Source organism: Lathamus discolor, chromosome 2 (assembly GCF_037157495.1).
Source record: "Lathamus discolor isolate bLatDis1 chromosome 2, bLatDis1.hap1, whole genome shotgun sequence".
Classification (NCBI taxonomy): Eukaryota; Metazoa; Chordata; class Aves; order Psittaciformes; family Psittacidae; genus Lathamus; species Lathamus discolor.
This window is the reverse complement of record NC_088885.1, coordinates 125,785,657-125,807,455: the sequence shown is the minus strand read 5'-3', so window position 1 is coordinate 125,807,455 and position 21,799 is coordinate 125,785,657. Positions and strand designations below refer to the sequence as shown.

Here is a 21,799-nt window from a genome sequence, read left to right as displayed (position 1 = left end):
GATGTGACTTGATGAGGGTTAATAAGCCCTCAATTATGTGTGCGCTTTCTTAGTTGATATAATACAGCATCTCCCTTTGCCATACTGTTATGGCAGACTTTTATGTTTTTTATACAACCAAACATAGCCCTTTTGGTTTTTGGGGGTGTTTTTTGTTTTTTTTTTTTAGCAAGAAACACAACAGACAAGGCTGCTTCAGACAGAAAAATAACTCAGGGGTTTTGTAAAGCAGGCTTTCCTATATTTCAGGACTTAAAATAACAAAGTCACTGTGACTTGAAACCTGCTTACTCCTTGCCTTCTGAACATAGAGAACAATGTCACTACAATCAATGAATCAAAAAGCAAGACGACCTTAATTTAAATATTTAAGGAGGAATTTAGAAAGTGAAAAATGTGAAGGCAAGGAAGGAGGGAAGGAAGGCTACTTGCTGGAAACTGCCTCTTTGATTTGGAGAATGCACAAGATACTGAAAAAGACAGAAAGAAAAAGAATTATAAGTCATAAATCTTTTATGTTGTGTTGTTAATATCAATGCTTTTAAAATGTTTTTTTGTTTGGTGGTTTTTTGGGTTGGGTTTTTTTGTTTGGTTTGGTGGGGTTTTTTTAGCAATGTGGAACCATTCCACAGGCACAACTGAGCTCTGCCTTCTGTTAAGGGCTGCAGCACCACTGAAGTTTGAACTCATTTAAGCAGTTCTGTTGAGCTTTCAATTCCCCCTACCTTCTTTTTTTTTTTTTCCATGTGATCAAATAGCAGCATGACTGTGACTGTAAAAGATAATTCTCACACGACATGCTTCTCAGTGCTTCGGGGAAAACACACACACACAAACAGATTTGCTCATGTCTGATTCAAGATGTGAAATAAAAAAAAAAAAAGGCAAATCTATGAGAAATTTTTTTTTTAAATTGGAAACACACTTAAAAACTCTCCTATGTATTTGTTTTGTTTAGACTAATTATGACTTCTGCTTTATGTTACCACAATAGACACTAAACATTTGTAATACATTTACTGAGGTTAAAGGAATTGTGGGATGAATTTGTATCTATTACACCATTATCCTTAAGCAACATGGCTTTAGTAATCAGTTGGAAGATATTTTTATCAGTCGAAAAGGTGACTTGTCAGTCCTCCCGTAGCTATTTTGCATCCTCAGTACATTACATAATATGTAACGATAGTAAATTTTGTTCCTCAAGGAAAAATCTTCCTTTGTTGAAAGTTTATCTTACCATACTGATATAGCTGGATTAAAGATGGAGGCAAAAGAACTTGTGGATTGGCTGGGAGTTATAGTTTGCACTGATTCTACATACTAATCAATATGCTCATAATAAACTGAAAAATAGGCAACTCCTGAAGTAAAATATGACCAACAAAGTGAAAAACAAGTGAAATACTCTAGCTATGTGTACAGGGATTTACTTCTGTTGTCTACAGGCACACACAGAACAAGCATTCACTTCCCTTATTAAAACATAATGGTAGAGCTAGTTCTTCCTAAGACAGTTTTTTTTCTATGTCTTACTCACAAAATCTAAATTAGATTAGAGTCAAGCTTCAGCTATATTAAGTCTCCTTTTCAAGGAGTTTTTTTTTTTAAGCATATATCTTCTGAGTTTCTCCAGCAATATGAAGGACCGTGAAAACTCTCAGTCATAAAAGCGATTTTAGGTCTTAAAACTTGGGCCTACACTCTTTCATGCAGATTTTGTATTGTACGCTGTTAACTCTTCCTGAAATGTAGAAGCTGGGTAATTGATATCAGCAGTCTTGCCTTAATATCACTGTATAAAGGATAAATAACACAATATGAAAACACCAGTAAAACTCAAGATCCTCACGCACAATTCTGGAAATTCATACTCTGTTAAATTAAGAAGTCAGTTCATCCAGCTGTCCCATTTTCTATACCCCCATCTCTGGCCAAGATAATTGATCCTCTAACATAGACAGCAGAATGGGAGATCTGTCTTGATGGGAGAGCTCCTCATCAAGAGTACTTATTGTTTGTAGCCCGCATATTAACTTCCATTGAAAAATGGCTACTTCAATTTACATCAAGATGCAGAGTAGTTAAGGAGATGCTGTGGAGCACATTCAGTTTTATTTGTAATCTCCAGATTAACAGAGCAACAGCTGGGAGGAGTGATTCTGAAATCTCTCCAAGGCATCAGAGATCATGAATCAGTGCAGAAAAAAAGATTTGTGTTGAGGCTCCAAGCTGCAAGTGAGGATTCCAAGACTACATTTCAGACCCATTGCCCTGTTATGCAAAGATTAGACCTAAGCAGCTAGCAAGAAGGAAACTTCTGCCTTCTCAGGGTCTTGGTGTCTTAACTTTCTATGCACAGGAACAGACAACTCATTTTCTTGAGGAGGTTCTAGGAGGTCCTCAACCATTACATGGGCAAAGCTCTTGGGTTGAAAGAGGACTACCAAAGAAATTAGAAACATCCTCTAGATTAGAGTGGTCACACACGTCTGTTCTATAGGAGTATATTTACCACACAGACGCAAAGCTGGTGTGGGTCTAATGTTCCTTTTGTCTGAGGAATGCTGACCATGTTTCAATATATTTATTCAAGCAGGCCTGGACTGATTTAAAAAGTCAATAAATGCCATTGCAGACAAGCCATTAGTTGCAGAGATATTTACATGTTCGTGATGATGACTGCTATCACATATTGGTTACCTATGAGTAGCTACAAGATGATGGATAGTGAAGAAGCATGGGTAAAATCTGAATCAGGCCATGCTTGCTAGAAACTCAATTCAGTGAAAACATCAAAAATAGCAAGACAGTAACCAGATTTTATGAAATAAATGTTACTGAAGTTTAGGTTATTTTCAATGCTAAACCTTATAAACAAGTATCAGAAACAAGTTTTCCCCTTTACTGCAACCCTAGAAAAATCCATGAAAGTTACTTTCTCTGAATTTCCTCACATTGGAACTCTGACAAAGATATCCCAGATGTGAACAGAGATTCAGGAAATAAGTATTCCACTCTCAGTATTCATGAACTAGCTGAATGGTACAGGTGGTCACATCACTTGCATAATATATGAATTGGTAGTTGATCTCTCTTACATGCCAAACAATATTTTCACAAAAAAAAAAAAAAAAAGTGATGTAGATACTTTTTACCCAAAATTATGACAGGTGAAACTAAAATTATATTTCCTAGAATACTACCAGAATCTGGTATATGTAATGTGCTCCAATTAAATGCTTGGCATTGAATGAATTGAATGTTCAGTGATGAGAAATGCAAAACTGTAAAGGTTGTTTTCAGGGCTCTAGACTGTGGGCTGCGGTCTGAAATTGATCTAGTTATTTCAGGACTCACAAAGTTCCATTAAAGTCCTCTCAAACTTCTTATAAAAATTCATAACTGACATAAAGTCTAAACTCAAAATAAAAATCTTACACGGTTTTAGCCTGTATGTTTTAAGTAATACTTTTCAACACTCTGTTTAGTTGGGCTGCGCAGAAACACATTGAATTTGAAAGAGATTCTTTGAAGGAGATCTTAAAACTGTCTTTTGTGACAGACCTGGTCAAACCCACAAGAGGACTATCCCAAGTGAACATGTTTTCGAGAAATAGTTGTTCTACATCTCCTCGTGACCAAATCAAATAGCAGAGCACATTGCCCAAGACATTGTGCACTCTCCCTCTTCTGGGATTTTCAAGATCCAACTGGGCAAAGCCCTGAAGGACTGGATCTTATCTCATAGCTGAACCTAGTTTGAGTAGGACCTACGACCTCCTGAGTTCCCTTCCAAAGTTAATTTTCCAGTGATCATTCTGTGAGTATATGAAATGTTTAATATGTTTATGAAAACCCTGTTTTAAGATTTTTTTTCTTCACAGGAAAGGGTGGCTTTCCTTATTCTTGACAGAGGGATAAAGAATTTACTTGAATTCAGATTATTTATGGAAGAACACAGTGATAATCATATGATTGTGTTTTGTGGGAGCTAGAAGTGACTCGATTAAATTGGGAACGAAACCAAAATTAAATATGAGGCTAGAGAATGGCTGGTTTTTGCCCTGCACTACACATTCAGCTCTCACACTATCTCTGCACATTGTGGTGTCCCTCATAACAAAGCTCCATGGAGCACAGTTTGCTGTGGCACAACAAATGGAAACATCCCAAACTGCAAAATTCTGTAATGGTTATGACTGGGACTGGGGGCAAGAGAGAGGTTCAGACCTACCTCTTCTCTCAAGGGTGTGGTAACTGAAGAACACAACAGCTTTTCCAATAGAAGCAGCAGTGTCCTGAGGGCATAGATCCTGTTGTCTCTGAAACTCTTACAGGGAGACCGCCAAAACATTTTGGAGTGAGCGCACCAAGAACCGAGAGCAGACGCCTCACCAGCCAAGAGCTAGTCTCACTCTGTGTATGTTACAGAGACGCAGAAGATGCCCAGATAGAGATGGAAAACATGGCAACATTTCTAGGTTTTTGCAGAAGCAATGCACTCAGTATTCATAAATTGCAGATGTAGCAATTCTCTACATTTGATCTTACTGCCAATAAAGAAGATGCTTGGGAGGAACCCATTACCCAAACATATTTGTTCCTGAGATTTGTTAATCTTTAGCAAGAGGACTGGCAAAATCATTACTAGCAAAATAGAGCTGGAGACATGACAGAGGATGGCTTTACACTTCATCATCATTGCCACAAGCTATTAATTTCTCTCTGAAAACCCAGTTTAACAGTTTTGATTCAGGAAAAATGAATGCCCTTAGCAGGGAAAGTAAACATGAACCATGGAAAGTCTTTCTGGTTAAGCTGGAAAGGCTGCAGCCAAGATATTTCCCACTTAACCTTCATCAAGGAAAAGGTCAAAAAAGGCTAATGTGTTTAAGCAGGGCACAGGAAAGAATAGAACAAAACTTCCTATGAAAAAGATTAAGTTCACATTCTTTTGGCTTTCATTAAAACTATTCCACATCACTCCACACTTACTTAAAGCAGTTTCCTGACAGCATTGAACACAAGATCTTAAAGTAGGAGAATCAAAAGATAAAGGTGTGAATGGAAAACAGTTCGTGTACTGTATACAAAACAGGGAAAAACATGAAGGATGCATAAGAAACAGCAAAAGAGAAATAATACCTTTAGCCTTTGCAAATTATGTCATATGTGGTACCTAAGGTAATCTCCCATCCAGTGTACTTCTACGTACGTGTACTTAAAGTGAACAGTTACCATGGCATATACAGTTTGACCAAAACAGAAGATTTTTGTTTTACATGAGGCTTCTAAGGGAGAAAAAAAATTCATCCAAAAAAGTAAGCTGAAAATTAAGGTCTCCAGGTATGTCATTTCCAGACTACTGAGGAAACAGATTAGCTCCTCTTTGACACTACCACTTCCCCATGTCCATTGCAGCAGCTAGAGGTATCTTAGAAATGTTTGATGATGCAATAGCACACTCAGAATTTCTCCTGGAAGAAAAGTATACATTTGAGCACACTAGTATGTGGATGGATCGATAGATATGTGTAAGAAGCACACTGAAATGCCCTGAGACAGGGAGAAAGTGCATTTTATTTTCATCCTCTGCTTGCCAAATCTGGTCTACATTCCTTTGGGAGATATATCAGTCATGATTCAGACTCCTACTCTGTTTTAGAAGTTGCTTATTAGAAGTTGACACTCAGACTCATTTGCGATGCCTGTATCTGTAGTGCCAGCATGGCAGTTTATTGCCCACCTGAATTTTCATCTTCCATTGTTCAGTCACATTGTTTCTATTAAGTGTGGATGTCAATGATTCATGATGAAGCGAGACAAAGAGCTTCTTCAAACAACGAGAGTGGCCCACACAGAGCTTTGAAGATAAGGGCTGAGACATGGGCTCCTCGTATCATACCAGATGTGACACAACAAGGTGTCTGGAAGAGAGAGGTGAGGCATTCTGGGAGAACTGCTCTGCCCTGTGTTAGGCTCTCACTTAAACATTTTTTCTAAAGATGAGTTGTTCGGCAGTAAGGTAAGACTTGAAAAACTCCGGGCCCATAATTACATGCATCCTGAGATTGACTCCAAACTGAATCCAGCATATTCTTCAACTGCAAGCAGGGAAGAGTGGCAGTTCTGGCAGCTGTAGGTGGCTGGAGACTAAAAAACCAGTGAATAGTTCAAATAGCTACCAAATTCAACACTCTGGTGCTCCACATGTCTGTATCTCTTCCACTGTTGTGATAGCAATAGTGTCATAGTTCAGGCTTCAATATTGGGCTGTATTAGTGCAGCAAATGTAGAATGGCTGAATCGCTGTTGCTCATTATCTGAACTGTCTGAGACAGAAGGGCAAGTATCATTGTGGCAAATTCAAATTTGCTCTGCAATGGACTTTGCACTGGAGCTCCTGAGGTGTGCGCATGCACTCCATTAGTAATCTCCAGCAGAGGAGTGAAGCAGGCAGGTCAGAGCAGCAGCATCACTCATCCCAATTGGAGTTGCTGATGCTTGTTTCAATGACCTCAGTAAACAGTCCATAGTATGCAGAAAACAGCTTTATTCAAAGCAACTTTGAACCAGTACCCAAAGGGAAAAATTACAGAAAGTCAGCAGCGTGGTAGGTGTACTCCTGAGTATGACTGCAGAACTCACTCAGCACAGGAATATGTTCAAGCTTCTTGGCACATGATTCTCTCCAATAATCCTGTGGGTTCTGACAACAATTAAGGACTCTTACATGGCACACAAAATGAGGAACACACAAAATAACAAGATATTCTCACATTACCCATGCTGTACAGCTGCCAGGAGGAGCAGTGAATTCTCCAGGCATAAATACAAGGTAGACAGGGTTCCTCAAAATGGACAATGTAAAGATATGGCTCACAATGTCACTGTCCAAGACAGCATGGACTTCAGTTTTATCTATCTGTGCCCTTGTTTTACGTGGCTTTTGCAGACCATGCTGCCAAGTATTCTCCACTCTAAAGGATTCACAGAAGTTGATAGAATTCTTTTTTATGTTAAAGTTAGCCATGGTACTCAAGACCCAAAACAAGTATCTGTAACACAGATCTATTTCTTGAGATACGGTTATACTACACCTCAAACCCTTCACAAGTTGCTGAGGTGCAAAAAGTTGCATAATTTGTGAAGAGAAGTTTGCAGAGCAATTTAGTGAAAAGGAAAATTGGGTATTAGCTGCATAGGATGGAAAAGCCCTAAAAAAAGGGATGGACCTGTTTCAATGTCTTTTTGTGGCTGCACATCTTTGAACTATTTGTTATTTTCTTGAGAAGCCTGGTGATGGCTGACTATGCATACCTCAAAGTCTCTTCATTTTACCCTTCTGCACTTCAGAAAATCCAAGCTTTAGGGGAATTCTCCATACCAAGCATAAGGAAACAAAAAAACCTAACTCATTGGTCTTTCACACTTAGGAGTTGAGTTGCAGAGCAGTAGAGCACAGGAAGCCTCCCTCTGTGGGCCTATATACCGGCAACGGACTGAAGTTTACAGTGAGATAAGAAATGCCAACCCTCTACTGATATAGAGATAAAAGAAACTACTGGAATGCCAGGCAGATTAACTTGTGTTATCTTCACAACATTTTTATTGGTCTAACTATGGTAATGCTGCCTAAATCCGACACAATGTTGGCCAAGCAGATAGTGTTACAGTCTCAGTTCATAAATTGGCTTTAGATGCAGACTAGATAACAACAAGGTAAATTCATGTGTGCTTTACTAGGGATACATTCAGGAATTCAGGTATTACAGCTATTCTCTTCAATGAAATAGTAGAGAATGACATTAAAAGAAACTTTGCTAAAAATTGCTACAAAGGTTGGCTGAATGCATACTTCTTTCTTTATTGATGCTAAGATACCAAAGCCCAAGTATGATTCTAAAATCTCCCACTGTTGGCATTCTTTCAGTCCTTGGAAAAAGCGATAGCTAAAAGGTATCACTATGCTGACTATTTACAGCATATTCAGTTTACTATTGCATTACTGTTCTCTGATTTGTGACTGGCATGCCCTGAGGCAGTCAAGTCAATGGGAGATAATCGTTAAAAGATTTAGCATGGCTAAATCCAGTAACATTGCTACTGAATCTTTTGCAATTATGTCTTCCATTCTTTCAATATCATACCCCTGTAAGGTCATCCATTATTCCACACTACACCTTTAATGCTTCCAGGCACCAAAATCTCTGATCACCCTAAGCATTATTTGACCCACAGGCCTTTGAGACATTCCTTATAGGAACAACAGTGGGTGATTTTTAAAATGCTTTACTGTAACTTAAATTATATAAGTTAGGAAAAGAAAATTGTATAAACTAATAAGAAAAGGCTACGCATTTTTCTTGTTGGCATAACCCAGCACTGTAACATGACACTTTGGAGTGCAGTGCTCAATTTCCACAGTCAGTACCACAATTACATTTAATCTAAAAGGAGCATCCTAGTCTATTTGAGTGAATTGCAGCTTCTGCTGTTCAAATGAAAGACCTGCTTCATGCTTTCTCCTGTGGAAAGTATAGGAGACACCTTAAAGGGCTGTGTAGGAATTACATCACAGCTGTTCAAATAGACAGTGTTTATCATTGCATTGTTGATCCGTGGGCCAAGCAACAAACTCAAGATGATATCAAGTCCCTCCAGCTTAAGCTCCTTAGCAATCCTTTTAAAGCAAGTGGGTAAGCTCCATCCCTACATGTGCAACTAAAAGATGCAGGTGCCTTTGAAGATTTCCTCTTGGATATCCTGCCTCCCCAACTGCAATGCCTGGAGGTCTTCAGAGGGACTCCCTTCATTGATCAGAGACAGAACATGCCTTTAGGAAGCTGCTCTGTAAGTATTTAAGACCCAGGGACACCTCAAGTGCCTTGGCTCTCCAGACTAGATCCCATTTCAGAATCTCATTTACCTTAAGGCGGCAGTTCAGTGGGCACTTGTGTTTCTTCCTTTCTCCCCACAGCCTATTTGTTGATTTTAAAAGTCAGAAACAGTATTCAGGGCCCTTCCATATTCTGAATGACACTGCAGCCATCCTCTCCATAAGCAACAGATAGGCTTTCATTGAAAGTGCGCATTTAGCCTTCTGTTCATGGTGACACTGGCACATTATTGCACGTCTATTATCACACCTCCTGTACATGCACACAGTGCCCTGGTTCACAGGGTGAGGTGTCACCTTGTAGCTGAGTGATCTTACAGCTCACACTCCCCTGAAAGGGTTGTCACATTTCTACCCCTCACCCCAAGCCACCAGCTCCAACTGTTTCCCTGGTACCATGTGGACCCTTTGTCCACTTGCTGACCTGAACCACCTCACTCAGCAGACAGCCAGTGCAGCTTCCTGCTGCTGTGGTGGGCTCATTCAGCATGCCAGATCAGCCAAGAGCCAAGCCTGGCACGAGGGAGGAGATGGGAACACACGGCTGGAGGCAGAAGGCTGGAGGATCAAGAATGGGTTTCTCCAGGGCAGCACGCCATTCCACTGGCTGAGAGGAGTCAAGGATCCTCACCCTCTGTTGCAGTAAGACCTTTTTAACAAAAATGGGAGTTATCAGGAATTTTGGGAGGAGCTCATTATGGCAAACCTTGTTTAGGAAAAAAAGGGTTATTTTGGTTTTTTCCCAACTGCCAGGCTGGCATAAACAAATCCACCTTATTCACAAAGTCTGTGTGCATTTACATAGCGAGATTTGGGATTTTCGTTAGTTGCCTTCACATTTCTGGAGCTGCGTGTAAGTGAAGCTTCCCCAGCAACCAGAAGGATTAGATTTAAAAAAAAAAAAACAACACAGAAAGGAGAGATCTGAACTTCTCACGTTATATCTTGACTCTAACACTTGGAGCTTTACAAAGGAGGCTAGATATCATGAGACTACTGATAAAAGTCAGGAGAGTTGGCAGTTCTACAGACATTTATGGGCTTGGTAACACATTTTTCTGTTTTTAAGTGAAAACAGACAAAACAGTGCACATACTAGAATAATGAACATCTTGGCACACTGCAATTACAATACTGGAACAGACCACTGTTCTGTTTTTATGGATGCTTTTGAGAAAAACAATCCCTATGTTCAGCTCCCTGTTACATTTATTCTCCAGAACTCTAGTGCCAAAAGCTTCCCCATCTTCTCTGTAGGCTTTCCAAACAGCATTCACCTCCTGTGAAGCACCACAAAAATACAGCTGCTGTGGAGCAGCTCCTCTCCTTACTAAGATGGGTTAGAGTTACACCACTGAGAAATGGCAACATGCAGTGTCATAATTACATTCAGACAGCATCCAGAGAGATTTTTTAATACGACAAAATTATTGACTTTCAGTATTTTGCTTCCATTTGGAAACTCCATGAAACATTCTGTAGATAATCTAGCACTGATCTACAAAACAGTCTAGGTTTCCATAGCATGGTACCACATCTAGAAATCTGCAAGAACACAATGATGGCATCATCACACTAGTCTGTGATAAAATTGGTGAATGGGAACATTTTTGTTTGGAGTTCCAGCAATATTACCAACTTTGCAGGGAGCTATAAAAATTACAGTGTGGAATTACAGTCAATTGTAAGTTAATTTTTGCTATAAAATAAATTGAAACAAAATTTTAAGAAGGTCATGATAAAATCTTGGGTGAAAAGGTCAACTAGTCCAGAAATGTTTCTCTGTAACCAAATAGCCAGTGATGGTTAAGGCTGGGAAGGCTCAGAGTTCCACCATTAATAGAGCACACACAGTAACAAAGGCTTACCAAACCTTTTAAGCAGGCTCTGAAAGTGGGAATTAGAGTTCTGGGAAACCACTGATAACAGATCTGCTATGTGCAATGCATAAACCAGAATATGAAACAAGTATTAGTTTTCCTGGAAAATAAAAGTCTTAAGACTCAAAAAATTAAAATGGAATTACTCTTACCAGTTAACAACTTTTGAGCATGAACAAGCAATACTAAAGCAAAGACCTTGCAGGGGCTCTCAGAAAGAGTCTGCTGACATAACTGAGATATGCTAATTCAGCTGGAAAGTGTCTGGCTTGGCAATTCATATATTACTGTGTTGCATTTTGAGGTGACACTGTTGAAGGCTTTGAGTCTTTCTACTTAGCGTCCTCTGCAAGCACACAACAATGTTGAACGTGCCCTACTTCGTAAGAGCAGCAGAGTTACTGCACTCTGATCATAAGGAAATGGTGAATCAGTGTTGGAGCAAGAAAAGTGGAAGACAAAAAAAAAAAAGAGGGCGGTGGTGGGGAATATTACATTGCTGGTCCAGCTGGGAAGGCAGAGAGATGATTTAGCATTTGTTGCAGGGAAAGGCAGGCAGACTTGCTGCCACTACTGAGGCACAGCAAAGGGGATCGTATCCCCTCCCACTCACTTCTCCCGCTGCTTTGCGCTTGTGTAGCTGCAGAGGGACAAGGTCTACAGGTAACTGTAGTGCAGGGACAGCCACAGCTCCATGGACTATTAGCTATGTACATACACCCCGCCTTCTTCATCTGGAGCCTCAGAGCAGCTCTACCTGTGGTGGAGGTGAAGGAAACTAGTATGAGAAAGACAACCACCGGGTGACACGTGTGTCACGTAGCTCTCTTGTGAGCTGTGCTATTCAGTGCCTTCTAATTTAATATCCTCAAAATCTCTGAAGACAGCAGTTAAAATTTAAACCAGCGTTCTGAAAACACACTCTTGATCCCATTATCAGTGTCGTGGATGGGATTACAATGAGGGTGGTAATGGTGGAAATGTTTTAGGCGAGATCTAGTATCAACAGCATGAGTGGCCACTAATTGGATTCTTTCAGCGTCACCTCAGAGTTGTCACGGGACCCTCGTTCTGTATTGAACACTGCAGCTCTCAAGGCACTCAGAAAGGAGCTTTCTCAATTGTTATCGCATCAGTCTGCCATCCCACTCAAACACAAATCCCCCAAAGCACTTTCTAAAGCTAAGGGAATCATGGAACCCATGACTCCAATGACATCTGTGACAAGTGTCCAGCCTCCCCCAAGTGCTCCTGTTACACAAGGCTCAAACTCCTGATCCCAAATGAACAAGCATATAACATTAAGCGCAGTATGTAAGTTAAACAAAGCTAGATAATAAACTGCAAACTGTCAAAATAGCCTGCAATGAAGTGGTCTAGTCAGAACAGAATTTGCAGATCTTTCAAAATACTATTTTCCATAGCTGTGTAACTTCCACTGAGTGTGGGTTTTATAATGGCTTCCACATTTCAAAACCCTGTCCCCAGCATCACAACATTTTTAATACTATTTTTATCAGTTCCTGATTGGAACAAGAGCTGTTACAATAATTTTCACACTGATACTTGCCATCTCTAGGATACTTCTGGATTCCTACATGCTTTCTTTTTTTCCCTAACGACCTCTCATTTAGCCTACTTTTTGAAGATGTATTTACATGTCGTTTGGAAATTCACCAAGGGAGGTTTTTTTCAGGCAAAATTACACCAATCATAATTAATTTTTTCCCCCTCTGAAACAGAGACAAAAATCAATGAAAGGCCAAGGAGACATGCCAAGCAGCAGAAATTGAAGTTGCATATTATGATGGAACAAGCTCACCCACCTCGATTATAAAGTGCTAAGCAGAGGAAGCCCCTGACAAGCAATAAACTGACACATAATTAAGTCAATTCAGGGCAGAACACATTCTGGCTGGAAAACATTGTCTTGGGCTCTACCTCAGCGCTCAAAGCAGGAGAGGAATAAAAGAGGCGACACTTTGAAAACAACTCTATGGATACAATCAGTACCCCACCTAGTCTTCACTAGCTGGGGGAAAAAGAAACCCACCAGCTTTTGTTTAGTGCATATTCGCTCACATCACAAACACAGTTGATAGTACAGACATGCCTGGTATGTTCAGCATTCCGTATCAAGCAAAGATGAATTAGCCGCAACAAAAATGTGTTGCAGCTTTCATGCAGCAGTTTATGGATCTTTTTTGTACCTCTGGAATTTTTTACCTTGAGCAGATCTACTGAGGTTGTACTGGTCTCAGATCTTTGTCTCAGATTATTTTTATCTGACTGTGAGTAACATCTTTGTGAGTTCTGAACATTTTTACAGCTGCTAGGATGCTAATGGGAACTTCATGTGTGTACCCAGTACAAGTGCTCTCAGGGAAAAAAAAGCCAGTGTCAAAGGAAGGTATGTAGAAGTCACCATAAATATGTCTTTGAATGTTTACCATCTGGAACAGTAGATTACATTTTGACAAGAAGCTGGACTGCCCCGTGGGCATTGTCTTTTAAACAGCCCCATCATTATAAAGGAAGGAAAAACATGATTTGCTGTTCCTAGTTTCTCATCAGGATTTTCTGGCAGTGCTGGAGAAACTCGTTTTTTTCCTAGTAAAACAATAACAAGTTGAGCGTGTGTAGTTAGCTATGCACTTTCTTGAAAAATGCATTTTCTTATAGATCAGCTGATGTGTGATCTGACAATACCCACCACGAGGGATGCGACTCAGTCAGGCTGTGACAGCAGCAGGCTATGCAGCTCATACTGCCGCACCTTTGATTTGCTTCCCTGTGCAAGGAAACTGATTAGGCTTCTCACAGGACACACTGGGAAGAGTGAAGAGGAGAAATCCAGTATACAAGGCTTTAACGCAGAGTCATAATGAGGGTTTCCTTTGGTTTTGTTTTTAATTTCAAGCTTGTAAAACTTTCCACCACTTTTTACAATGAGAAAGAGTGAACTAAGAGAAAAATCAAAACAGTCAAATGTATTCACATACTTCTGGTCTGATCATGCAGTTATAGTGGGGATTTAGCTATTTCTCTGTTTCAAATTGCTGTGGGTCCCTTCTGAGGACACATTCCTACTGACCAGTGTGTTTGAAAATACAGGCTGAGAACAACCTGCAAAGGGGCCAAATAGCCTGCTCAAAAAAAAAAAAAAAAAAAAGTTAAAAAATGTTGGTTTGAGGCAAAAATATATGTGCAACCTGAAACATGAGTTTATGGGCAGTGTTACACAGCTGAATGCCAAAATCACAAAACACCAGCTATAAATCCCCTTCCTCAGCCTACTAGGCAGATCTTATTTCAGAACACATTATAGACAGTATTATTTATAGAATATCTCACCTGTAAATGGTGAGGACAGTGTTAGATTTCTTTCACAAGTAAGAGGCCAATAATTCATAAGCACCACAGGTATCTGAGAGTCAGGGTGAAGATCTGTTATAGCGAGAAAGAAACAAATTCTGTTACTCTGCACAGGAAGACAATAGATATATATACAATATATCTTCTATTAAAAATAAGGGGGGGGGGGAATAACCCATCCTCTAGTTTCTCCGTCTAGTTCACTTAGAGTAAAACAATCAGAACATCTTAATTCTCTGATAGGCTAACATACTGTAATTACTGATAACATTTCTGACTTCATAGTTAATTTGCTGGGCTTCCCACGGTCCTGACATCAATGAACTTAATAGTAGAATTAAATAAAATGATAACAGGGTACTTCCATAACTAATTTCTAATTACATTTCTGACATCCTTCCTAAACATACATTTTTGCTTACTTCAGATGGCAAGTTTAGCATCTACAAATATAGCGAGACTTTAATGATCCATTATAGTGATGCTACTTAGTTTTCAATGACTTGTAAAACTTTCACAAACAGATCTGCAAATGAATTACATCCATCTGCTCTGCCGCAGCTGCAAGAGCAGCACTACATTGTACCCTGCCTTTTCCTACTTTACTGGTTTTCTCTTTAAGCCCATGTGTAAGCCAAACTATCTCGATGCCGATCATCAGAAGTCCAGCCAGGTCTCTATAAAGGAGTCTTCAAACTTTACAGACATCTCAAACGCACTTTCAAAAACACTCCGGGCTGCCTCCCAGCTGAGCTCCAGACAGGCTGCACACTGCTCAAGCATCCTCCTCCAGCCCTAGGAAATACTCTGCCCCGATCCTTTCCGAGCCTGGCCACCAGTTTCCACAGATTTACGGAAACACGGGGGGGGGGTATTTCATACCCGCCGAGACAGCAGCCAGCAGCCCCCCGCTGCAGCCCCCCCGGGCCCGGTTGCCGGCGGTCCCGGCGCAGCCCGTATGTAAGGGAAGCGGAGCAGCGCCAGCCGGAGAAAGGGGGGGGGGGGGGGGGCAGAGGTGGCACCCGCAGCGCTGGGATACTCCTCTCCAGAGGAGATTTTCCAATCTACACCTTCAAAAGCGTGACCTTAGCCGCGTTAAGAGTGTTAGCTCTATGAAGACAGCCAAGCATCAGCCTGTGCTCGCTGTTATCTGTCAGCCGTACAATAGCAGCATTGATAAGGCAGCAGCAACTGGCTTTGACAAGTGTGCTGTGCTAGCATTCCTCTGAAATCCGTGAAGGAAAAAGAGGGAAAAAAAAAAAAAAGGCGAAAAAAAAAAAAAGAAAAGAAAGGGGGGAAAAAAGGGAAAAAAAAAAAAAAAAGAGGCATGAGGTGCCTTTTACTTTACCTGACCAAAGTGTGGGGTTTTACTTTTCCCTCTGAGCTGCTGAAAACGATTGCTCCCTCTTCTCCCCAAAAGCTAGGTAGTTCTTCTTTCGCTCGCAGCTCACACTTGGGGAAGACCACACAGCTCCAGCAAGGCTGCCTCTCTCCCCTAATCCCCACTCGAGTGTGATGACACACACTAACCCCAACCATCTGTTGAAACACGTCCTCAAGCACTCGGCACAGTGGTGTGTCAAGGCGGGCTGCCCAATCCAATCGCTGGGGCTGGGTGGCTCTTAAGGAGCTGGAGGCAGAGACAAGGGCAGAAACTATAGGGCTGAGAACTCTTCAGCAAAGTAACCTGAGATTTTGAGAAAGGGCTGCTATTGAAAAAAAGAGCAGAAGGGGGAGGTACTAGCAGGAAGGTAGAGGGAGTGGATTAGTCTGGTGGCCAGTTGTGTTACTTCTCACAACTCCTTGTATTCCCAAGGGACCACTGGGACCCCCTCACAGTGGGATGCACAGAAGCACAAGAGCAACACTAAAATCTCTTTTTTTTCTTTTATTTTCTTTTTTTTTTTTCTTTTTTTTTTTTTTTTATGGCGGGTCTATTGAGGGCAATCTCCTCCGGGAGACGCTTTCCTAAGAGAGATAAAAGATGAGGTTGGAAATCCTGATAAAGTGCTAATCTGGGAGTCGTTTGCACCGCAACGTGACATTTGCCTCCCGAAATCCCAGCTCTTTACCGTTCCGCGATTACCCCGTGGCCGCCTCCAACCTTTCCGGGGAACGGCGGAGGGAGCCTGCAGGAAAACCAACGGGCAGGGGAGAGGCGGGGAGAAGGGGGCAAATCCGAAGGGCAAATATTGTTAGTTCTGCCCAGATACCTGCAAGTCCAACCCACGAGCCCGCGGTTGGTTCCCCGCACCTGGTGTAAACTCCCGGGCTCCCCGGCGTGTCCACAGCACGCCCGCAACCGCTCCGGGGCTGCTGCCGCCGCTCCGCCACCGCGGCACGGCTGTCACAGCCCCGGCTCCGCGCCGGTCCCCCCGCACCGGGCTCCCTGCAGCGGGCTCTGCAGCGGGCTTCCCGCACCGAGCTCTCCGCACGCGGTTCGGCATCGGGCTTCCCACACCGCCCCTACCCGCACCGGGCTCGGCACCGGGCTCCCCGCGTTGGGCTCCCTGCACCGGACTCCCCGCACCGAGCTCGGGGCCGGGTGGCCGGGTCCCCGCGCCCCCTTCACCCCGCTCCGGGAAACGGTCGCAGCAGCCTGTTGATTTCCCCCAGCCCAACCGCTTCCGCCACCGCCTCGCCCCCTCGGACTTTCCCTTGCGGGGTGCAGCCCGAGAGTTTAAGGCTCACTGCCCTTCCCCTCGCGATCCTCCACCCACCCCTAGCCGGGGCTGGGGGCTCTGGGCAGTGCCTCGTTAGGTCTGGACTGTGTCTGGTTTGTACCTCAGTTTCCCTCGGCCACAAAGCCAGCATTATCACAGCTTCTGCCCTCCCAGAGACACTGCCAGGAAAAATACACTAATTTACAGAAGATGTCCGGGAAGGATAGATAAGGGACATAGAAAAGCTGCTAAATGCCAAAGAAACAGTTCTTTCCTTTCCCCTCCCTGTAATATGATAGCACGGAAGAGAGACTTAAAATCTCAAGGGTTTTTACCTCATTACCAAGTGCCTGACTTGACACTTGCACTAAATCTACATTTCACATTATGACAGATGTTGTGTTTTCTTTGAACTGAGAAGGAGGAACATCGTTTTGGCATTAAAAGTTACTCCAAAAGTGTTAACACCCAACTTGAAGAAAGGTTTGCAATTGTGAAAAGACACTCTACCCAGCTATATGAAAGCCATATGAGAGTCTTCAAATGCTGATTTGGCTTACTTGTTCTTTAATACCTTATACAAAGCTATTTCTGAAATCACTAGTGGCAAAGTGAATACTTAATAAAAAGTGAGATTAAAAAACTGTGGTTTGTGCCTAGTTAGTTGTTATCAGAACAGACCTGGAGAAGAAAGGAAAAAGAAGAAACTGTAGTCACAACTGCATTCGCTCAAATTAATCCCCAAAGTGATGATACAGTGTCTGTTTCAGCCTGTTAAATTGAAACTGCTTTCACAGAGATTGGATATTCACTAAAACACTACTCCTTAATCTGCTACTTCCAAATAAATAAACAGCTAAACAATATTTTTGACAATAATATGTAGTGAAGTAGGGATGCAACTACTGTCCCTGGGGTATCGTAAGCTTTATAATGTTGCCAATTACGTCTTCAGGGCAAGGGTTTGGTTTGATTTTGTTTTATTCTAGCAGAATGTGGTCTGTAAGCAGGCTGGATAAAGTTACACACTTGGAAAACCCTGGAGACGTTATTAAACTCATTTGCATTTTCTTTAGCTGTACTTCTTACCAGTGTTGTATTAGTAACTCTGCATTAAACATGTATAGTGAGCAGAGATGGGGAGTATTAAAAAAAACCCAAAATTGTGCTCCATCATCCTGTGTATTGACTCATTGTCTAAAATGCAGCTCTGCTCATGACTGCTCCATTTGATATTGGTCAGATTAGATGCAAAGTCAACAAGGTTCAACCTCTAGCTACTTCTAACCACCATGAATGACAGCTATGTGCAGTACAATTATTTTACATTGTGTTGCATGTGTGCTTACACAATGTTGTATATCTTTTTTAATATATCTGTGTGTAAATATACATAAGATACTGAACATTCACAAAATGTACAGGCCCAGTTCTGTTATTTTTTATGCCTGTGTAAATCAGGGATGCTTCTGCTGATGCTTGTCAAGTAACAAGAGTGTAAAACTGACACGGTTAAAAGGACCCCTAATTGCTCATTTTGTACACAGAGACACATGAATGCCAATATTTATCTTCAAAGACTGTTCAGTTACTTGAAATATAAAATTTCATCTCCAAAACCAACGTTAGCAGTAACCCTCAAACTTTGTGCACGATCATGTTTTCACATAAAAGCTACTGCTGATGTTGTGGGATAATTTAACCGCTACTCTTCTGACTACAGCCAGATTTAGTTTGCTGTGACAGTTTATAAAAGACTTTTCCGCTGCTTCTCCTCTACCCAGACTGCCATCTGCAAAGAGTTTCGGTTTTAAAGGCTGAAATGAAAGCTGCACTGGAAAAGCTGTACCTGAATACTGGAAAAATAATGCGTCATAAAAAGGTTCTCAACTTGACTATCGAACCTGAGAACTGCTAAGGTCAGACTGACCCCACCCAGGTAAGACTTGTAACAAAGTGAATAATGCTTTACCCAAGTAAAACAAGTCACTCCTAATATGCAAGATTAACTGTAGGCAACTGTGATATTGAGAAATAGTCTTGTTGGGGTTTTTTTTTTTTCCACAATTAACATGTCCCTCACTTATTAGCTCCAATTAGTTTCTATGGTAGCCAGCAGCATCTTTAAGCCAGGGCTCTGAGCTTCACTCAGTGTTGCTTAGACTAAACTCACCACCTTCCCTCCAGCACAGATGGCCTTGGCAGTTTAGTTTGTCTTTGCAGACATACGTACATATCCCCACATGAGCACTACTGCTCAAGAACCTCATGTAATTCTCAGCTCCAGCATTTTCAGCTCTCAGAAGTAATTGAAAGGGATTTTTCATGGTTCCTGCAGCAACCTCAGTCTATCTCCACTGACAATATAAAAAGAATTTGCTTTTTTATTTCCTTGAATCATTATAAATCTGCCCTGGATTTAATTAGTTTAGAAGAGATTATATAGGAAAAGGAGAGATTCTAGAACAAAACTATATATCCACAGACAAGTCCATGGTCAAATTCTAGCCTAAAATGTATAGGCTTATGTTGGGCTTGGGTGATATACCGACAAGATATAATCAAAAGGCCTCTAAAATCCTGAGTGGGGAAAAAAACAGTTAAATAAGGAATTACTGACAAACACTTCTCTTTAAAGATCCCAGCAAATAGCAGGTTCAGAGAAGCACAGAAAGATACACTTCCTCATATGGAACACAGTGAAGACCTGGAATTCCTTGCTGCAGAACACAGTGGGGGAAAAAAATCACATGTATTCAAGTGTTTTGGCAAATTAATGAAAAAAAAAATAAATTAACAGTCTACTGACAGCAGTTGAATACAAATACAGAACTTCTGGTCCAGGGAATCCCTGAATTGCATGGGCAGCTATAATTCTGTGCTTCTATTCTTACATTTTACCCGAAGCGTCTACTATTTTCCACTATTGAAGATTGCCAAGCCTAGTATACCCATGATTTAGTGTGGTACAGCTGTTCTTTCTTTCTTAAAGAATTTAGCTGTTGGTAGTTTTTGGGCCACATCAGGGGAAGTATAAGAGAAACTGATTCCTTTTAAGAACTTCAGCCAAGGTTTTTAAAGGTTGGCTCATATATCTGTGTTCAGGAACCTAAGTAAAAATGATCTGATCAAAAGTATTGAGTATACCGTAGCTGCTAGTGAAGCCAGCAGTTAATTTTATTTTTCTCCATATGTAAGCATTGCAAAGTCAGACATGGGCTCATGTAAAATTTGCATGCTAAATCCCAAACTATATTCTGTGTGAAACTCTGCTCTGTTTCCTAACCTGGAATCACCTGAATTCCACAGACACATAGTCTTTAAAAAGCATTCCCTTTGCTTTTAAAAGAGATTCAACCATCCTGTGAATTCGGTGCATTCACCCATGCTGAAAGCTCTTGCCCAAGGCCAAGTGAGATTCAGGAGTCAAGCATTCCTTCACTTCAGTCTTCTGAATTGCTTCATTGGGCTCCCAGGGTGCACCTACCAAACTTGGAGAGCTTTGAGTAGCATAGTTAAAGATCAACACTTTCTTCTAAAATCTGGGCAGAGGAAGAAGAAGCAAAATATTTATAGGACGTGCAACCAAATGGAGTAGAACACGCTACTGCTGTGCTTGTTGAACCTATTCATTTGAACATAATATTCCAACAATGATTATTCTGTACAAGGTTAATGTGCAAAAAATACTGCAAGATTCAGTGAGGTATATACAGTGTGAGTACCGGAAAATGCAGAATTCTGTATCCTAGAAGCATGGATGCTAGTTCAGGTGTCCCAGAGCAATTTCCATATTTTCTGGGATATGTATATCAGCATATACACATACTCTCTCTGTATGAATCCACACATATGATAGGTACAAAAGGACTGCTTTCAAAATGCATTAAGGGTACAGTTCCAGACTCACAATTACCTTCCTGCGCATAGCTGTTGTGGGATGGCAGAGTCTAACCTTCTTCAGTTTTTAAAGGAAGCTCTCCTGCCCTTCTCCATCTTCCTGGCAATGGAATTGGATGGTATGGAAGCTATCCCCAACTACAATTTAACTCACATCTGCAGTGCTAAAACTGGTTCGCCTGAGGGATAACCAGAGCAGAGGACAGAGTGCAGGAGAGACAGACAAAACTTCATAATTGACTCAGCTCATCACAGGACTTTACAATTTGTCAGATTGTTGTCATCTCCATCATTTGTCCCCAGGAGAAGATTAATGGTTGCAATGATCTGCAGTCCCAAATTCGTATTGCTTCCCTTCCATTCCCTCCCAAAATACTGATTCTCCTCAGTTACTGTTTCTCCTTAGGTAGCTCCCTTATTCATGGTTGCATAGAAATTCACTACCAAGCAAGGCCACTGCAATAATGAAAAAAAGGACAATGTTCTTATTTGTCTTACAAGTTTCTTAATGACTTACTTCTCAATCATCAGGAGAGACATTAGATTTGTCATTGCTAAACTCTTTTTTCAAGTATCCAAAAATAAAAAAGAAGAAGAAAAAATCCCAGCAAATGAAACCCTGCGTATTTGTCATGTCATGCTTAGGGAAAAAAAACCCAAAGCCAGAAAAAGTTTTTCCAAGCTAGAGCCTACTATGACGATTTAATGTGCTGAGAAGACGTGGTTCTTCCCTTCTGAGCTGCCAGTTGGCCAAGAGTTCCAACTCCAGCACAGTAAACAAGTGATCAGTGAGTCTGGGAAGAGCTCAACAGTTGGAAAATAGGGGCAAATAAAGGCAGGAAAATCAACAGACTTAAGCAGTCAACACAAGGTAGGTGATCCTGTGCTCAGCAGCATGGAAAGCGCTAAGGGGAGAGTATATATGGAGTCTGTAAGGCTTTAAAGTGTGAGAACTCAGTGAGCAATGTGCTCTCAGAACTTCTGCTGACTTCACAGTTTTGGACAGAGTTCAATTTCATTACTGGAAAAAATTGAGGTAAACCATCCAATAGTTAACAAAAATTGAAAAAATGCCAACA

At 41.2% G+C, this 21,799-nt stretch overlaps 1 protein-coding gene across 5 annotated transcripts in view; it reads right to left on the bottom strand.

Moving 5' to 3' along the window:
- The window catches only part of SULF1 (sulfatase 1), a 123,982-nt gene extending 108,171 nt beyond the window's left edge, over nucleotides 1–15,811 (bottom strand). For 2 of the 5 annotated variants that reach the window (XM_065668410.1, XM_065668412.1), the window contains exons 1-3: nucleotides 15,506–15,808; nucleotides 14,137–14,229; nucleotides 13,781–13,928 (exon numbers count right to left, since the gene is read on the bottom strand). The gene's annotated coding sequence lies outside the window, so the exon portion shown is untranslated. Of the gene's footprint in view, nucleotides 1–13,780; nucleotides 13,929–14,136; nucleotides 14,230–15,505 lie in introns of all 5 variants that reach the window. The other 3 variants (XM_065668409.1, XM_065668411.1, XM_065668414.1) reach the window with 2 other exon arrangements.
- Between the last annotated feature and the right edge of the window lie 5,988 nt (nucleotides 15,812–21,799).